Consider the following 6,000-nt stretch of genomic DNA (forward strand, 5'->3'; position numbering starts at 1 on the left):
TTGCTCAAAAAGTTGCGCCGTGTATCATCAGCTTAAAGCTTGAGCAATGTTGCTGGGCAATGTCTAGTGGCAAGTCCGACTATGTTTTGAACGGATAGCGGCGGTGCGGGGCGGAGTGGTGGGGGAAGGGGATTACGGTAGTAATCTTTACTCATTAACACTGACGGCAACGTTGCCCTGCACGATTGCTCTAAAAGTTGCTCTGTGTATCATCAGCTTTAGGACTGTGAATCACCATTTACCTACACTACAATTAAGCATAGTTGTTGCTGGTGTCAATATTAGGACAAAAAATGAGAATTTATTTTAATGTAAAACTAATGTAACAAAGCTACAATCTGACAAGTATAGTAATGTGAAAGAAAAGTGAGACATACTTAACTTTCTTTGCTAATTGTTTCAAGACCATATAATAAAAGCAGAAAAATAACCATAACCAGACACTCATTGCTTCTTGCAGATCGGCATCTTGCTTTTGGGGCACATTCAATCAGTCTTTACTCCACTGCATGTCTTCTTTTCAACTTTCAATCAAACATCACAGAGTATTAGACCTGTATACTTTGACATGCAAAAACTGCATCTCAAACAAAGTTGTTGCTTTTTAATTTTCATTCTAATCTTTATGGTCTCTTTAGTTAGGCCTATGGTGGAAAAACAAGTGGAAATGCACTGATTGATTTCTTGGGATCAGCTCAGTTGCTAGGACTGTAAGTCAGCCAAGCCAAGACTTCTCCCCATTTTCACACTTCAGGCCCAAACTCTGCTGTCCAGGCCGTCACATGCCAATATCCTGTTTAGTTGTGCTTCAGCAACTTTCAGCAGAAAAGTTTTGGAAGTGGATCTGAACATCCGCCAGACAGTTTCCAGCAAGTAACTTATTTTAACATTTATTTACCATGAAACCTCACAGTGTGACACTACACTAAAATACACTAAAAATATGATATGTAACAGGCTTCAGTCTTCATCAGTAGTTGTTAAGGATGGGTTGATGTTTTCACATCTCTAAGTAGAACAGACAGTGGTAACCCATTCTGTAAATGGAACTCACAGGGAGCCATTGCCAGCAGTAGGCCACCAATGTTTGTCCACATGGGTATGACCCTTTTGAGGGCCAGGTCAGGGCAGGCATGCCAGTAACAGCTGGGCGAGGATGATGGGTGTCAGACCACAGCACACATCAAAGCCCAGACAACTATCTGACAGCTGTATGACATTGAACCGGGAGTTAAGGAGAATCTGTTGAGTTCATCTTTATTATCAGTGAAATGAATTTCCATAAACCATAATTGTATGATATTTTACAGAATGTTAAATATAGTACTTTGGGGGACTGTTATTTATGATAAATAATGATCATTTCATTCATACACACCGGCTTACAAGTGGTGTGTATGAATCCTAAAGGTCATTGGCAGAGAATCTTGACATTCATTTTGAGAGTATTCCCATCAATTATTTGGCAGGTGTATTGAGCAAAGTCAGGCCAATATAAAGTCCCCATTAGCATCTGAGGCTGATATTCATCCACCTCCGCCTCTCACACTGAGAGGTGGAAGTTAATCTCTCAGGGTACCCCCTAACCCCCTATTGCCTGTCTTTCCAATTCCTACCCCCCGCTCTTCCCTCCTTTCCCCTCTGGAGGCCTGCATTAAACATAAAGACTCTGCATGGATGAGTGAGTCAACAAATTACCACGGCCAATAAATGGGAAAAAATGATCTGCCCTTCTATATGCCACCAGTCTATTATTTTCTCTCTCTTTCTCTTCTCTTTACTGCTTTCCTCCCTCTCTCCTCCCCTTACCTTACTGTCCTCCATTAGATTATTGTCCCAGACTTTTAAATAAACATGATCTTAGGCTTGAGCTTCTTCTTATTGCCTTTAGTTAGAGCATCCCTTCTCATGCTTGACTGGTTGTGTCCATCAACTCGGGAGCCTGACTTGTTGCTAAACCCCAGCTAATACACATGAAACTGCTACAGCTGTTGGTCTAACCTTTGAATGTCTCCTAAGGAGCACAGTGATATTTGCACTTAATAAAATTATGCCTACCAGGAGAATATGCCGCTGACATTTGCCATTTGTCAAGTAGAGGTGGCAGTGAGGCTTTATGAGTCATTAGTGTTCAGGGGACAGTCTTAGTCTGCCGTTGTCTATTACTGTACTCAGGCGCAATCTTTGTAAAGATCATATACAGTATAACTGCAACATCCCTTGAAGGGAAACTTTTCATCCTCATATCTGCATAACACTGACTGTTCTTTTTCCATCTTTCACACAGCATCAAGTAAATCACTCATTCATTCTAATGCAGTGTAGCATTTAATTGTTAGTGTAAATGGTAAATTCACACACATTCATCCACTGATGGTAGAGGCTACCATGCAAGGCCAACTGCTCATCAGAAAAAAACACATATTCACACACCAGTGGCACAGCCTTCGGGAGCAATTTGGGGTTCAGTAGCTTGCCCAAGAACAGTTCAGCATGTGGGCTGGGTGAGTCTGGGATCCAACTGCCAAGCTTCCGATTAATGGGTGACCCGTTCTACCTCTAAGCCACAGCTACCCCTGAGTGTTAAAGTTAACTGTGAGCTGAGAAGTGGCAATGTTGTCGTCTGTGGCTTTTTGCTCATGTTTCTGGAGTCATCTAGCATAGTTGAAGAGGAGGAGGATGAAGTCACTGATTGTACTAATGGTGTACCAGTATAGTACGTGCTGATACATCTATGCAGGTACAAGGCAACGAGATGTGAGGTTAGGGCATAAGTGGATAATAACCCGGGAACTTTAATTTTGGCGTCTGATCTGCAAGTTGAAACTGTTTGAAGTAATGACATTAGCCATCATCTTCTATAACTTCCTTGGCCGTTAGATGGAGACTTCTGGTATTCAGTTCAGATGTATTTACTGTAGAAATCTCATCATAAGAAAACTCTTATACCTCCTGTACTCCATAACAACAATGATCAGCACTCAGTTCAATATTGTACCCCATAAGTAGGCTCACTTCATAGCATACACAGTAACATATAGGCTATGGGCAACAGTATGTTGCCTACAATACTCTTTTCCCTGGACCTCTTTGTTTCAAAGTAAAAACACAAAAATGTACCTAAGTACTAGGTTGCCTATCCTATTTTTGTTATTGTATGTAGTATAAGCTGCGGGCTGTACTGAAAGAAAACCTTAGGATCAATAAGGAGCTCAGAATCAGGGGCCCAGTTAATGCAGCAACTTTGGCCCATACAGGGTGATAGATGTTGCAGATGTCGTGCCCTTCCCCGATACAGTCAAAAAGACGTCATGCTGTGTAGGTATTGTGCCTCCTGTTGTTGTAGGACAAGATAAAAGGATGAAGAAAACGTCTGCCCAGCATTATTTACAAAGGATGAGTCACTGGTGATCACAGATTTCAGTGCAACTTGCATATGTTGATTTATTTCTTCTTGGCCATGTTTAACAAAGAATTTGCTTGAACTTTAAATAATTTTTTTTCTCGGGTGGCAGTAATAATTTTTTGATCCATATTCTGGAGCTTAATGTGCATTACATATATAGGTCATTCTCAGTTAACAGCCATTGTTATGATTATGATGAATTTGGCCTAGATTAAAGATGCAGTATATAAGAATGTTTCTTTGTTAGGTGGTGTGAGCTTGTTGTTGGTGCTTCGACATGTTGCTTCTTTGCTGTATGTTGTGTTTAAAAGTGCGGCTGTATTCTAAAATTATATTTGAAGTCATCATTGACAACAACAATGAGATGCAGTGGGAATACATCAGAGACATTACAATGAGCTTTAAAGAACAGCCATATAAAGTGCCTATAAAAAGTATTCACTACCCCATTCCCCCTGGACATCTTTATGTTTTATTCCCAAGGAGAAAAAAAAAAGTATAACAAGTAAACTATGTTGAGGTCCCTTAAAACTTTAGAAGCGTTTCTAGTACTACAAGTGTTTCCTGTAACATTAAATATCGACTAAATAATTATGAGTAATAAAGATATTAAGAATTTATCATACTGCTTCGTCAGGGCTGGGTGTGGTTTGATCAGATTTAATTGACAACAACCCCACAACTGTCATCACTTTTTGATTCAAATACAGCTACATCCTAATTGGTGCAAAGAAAATACATGACATCCACTTTCACTCACTTTCTAAGTGTGGTCATTGCTCACAGTAAGAAGCTGATTGAGAAAAGGAAAGAGTCTTGGGAGCTGTATACGGAGACCACTAAGGTTGTACTTTGTGAATTAAAATGTGTCCTTCAAATCTGCAAAGTTTCGAGAAGCTTTTGTTAATGTTCGTAATACATACTTTGACATTTATCTTCTTTCTGACAACTTCTTTTTTAGTTGGTGCTTGCATAAATCATGATATTGCTCTCTAGTTACTTATCTGTTCATTTTTATTGTTTTTATAGTGTGTTAGACTCCTCTCTGTGCTGATGCTGGGATTTGCTTCTGACTATCTTCAAATGAACCTTACTCTAATGAATCCTTAGCTATCTCAGTCTCCACAGCGCTTTCCCCCACATTATTTTAGCCATAATGTTTTATTCAGAAAGCCGTGTGAGAGCTGATGTAGCTCAGAAAACCATGATAGCGGTTATAAAACAGAACTGGTTATGGTGATATTGTGGGTTTGGGCTTGTCTGCATATTTGAATGTTTTTCTGTGCTCCCTGAAGTACAAAACAACAGATTTACAATGACTTGTAACAAATCAGTTTTTCCCCTTTTTGATTCAGCCCACATTTCTCTCATATGGACTATGTTTACTGCTGATTACCCTCTGCAGCCAGAGATAATAGTAGTTTCAGCATTCATTTAACTTACCTCTAAAAAATACAGCTGCCCCATTGATTAAAAAGTGCTTCCTGACTACTCTTAGCAGAAGTCAAAGTCACTTTATGCCATTGTTGATTTTAGCCTATATTTTCATTATGACCAATGATGCCTTCTGGTTGTTTGATGTAACAAATAAGCCTAACTTAACATAAACAATCATTTTACTTTGAATGAAGATCATCTGCTAATTTATGTCTATATCTTTCTCCTCTTCCTGTTTTTGGTTATGTGAGGGTGTTATTGCGTGATCAGAAAAGACAACGTAATGCTGGGGGCATACTTTTACAGAATCCACTATTAAGTTTTCCTTTGTCTTTTTAATCCATGTCAGAAGACTGACTAATCAGGTAATCAGACAGGTAATCTCCACTGATTTCTAAAATCTGGCCCCGCCAGTGATAATTTGGTGCAACACAAAGGGAGTAAATACTTGTGCAATTAATTTTGTGTTTTTTATTTGAACTTAATTTGGATCTGTTTGTAGATCTTTTTTTCCTTTTGACATTAAAGAGTTTGTTCCTACTTAATAATTCTTCAGTGATTCAAAGTTGTAAAACATGAATAAATCCCAGAGGTTGTGCTAATTTTATCGGCACTGTAACATCACTAAGATTTCCTTTTTGTCAATTCTGAGTATGTAAATAATGATGGAAACTATTCAGAGCTAATCATATGCAACTCTTTGTGCACTGTGCTCCTCATTACAAACCCTTTGGAAGATCAAAACCTGCAAAATATGCTGCACTTGTGTGTTATTGTAAGCACAGAGGCAGGGACAAAAATGGAGGCAGCCTAAAATCCAGGATGCTTCCCCTTCTTCCACCCAGAGACTAGTCCAACAAAAGCCTGTGGTTGCGCTCCAGTGAGTCTGGATCCCTTGGCCTCCATTATTCCTACAGTGTTACTAAGTTAGCAAACTTACACAAGATTCTTGAAATCTTACAATTCTTGTAATTCTTTGTTTGTGTTTGCACACATGCGTATGCCCATAGAGACAGACTCCCTGTAGAGCCACATCAGTAATAATGAATTGTGTGGAGACTGAAGAGGCCTGTTTCTGACATGGCGAAGACTATACTGTAACCTCATCCTTAGTGATTGAGTTATGCTCATCAAACCATTTGATGGTACACTTACTG

The sequence above is a fragment of the Micropterus salmoides genome, unplaced genomic scaffold (genome assembly GCF_014851395.1).
Source record: "Micropterus salmoides isolate LMB-PRFRI ecotype aquatic unplaced genomic scaffold, ASM1485139v1 Ms_hic_scaffold_15, whole genome shotgun sequence".
NCBI lineage: Eukaryota > Metazoa > Chordata > Actinopteri > Centrarchiformes > Centrarchidae > Micropterus > Micropterus salmoides.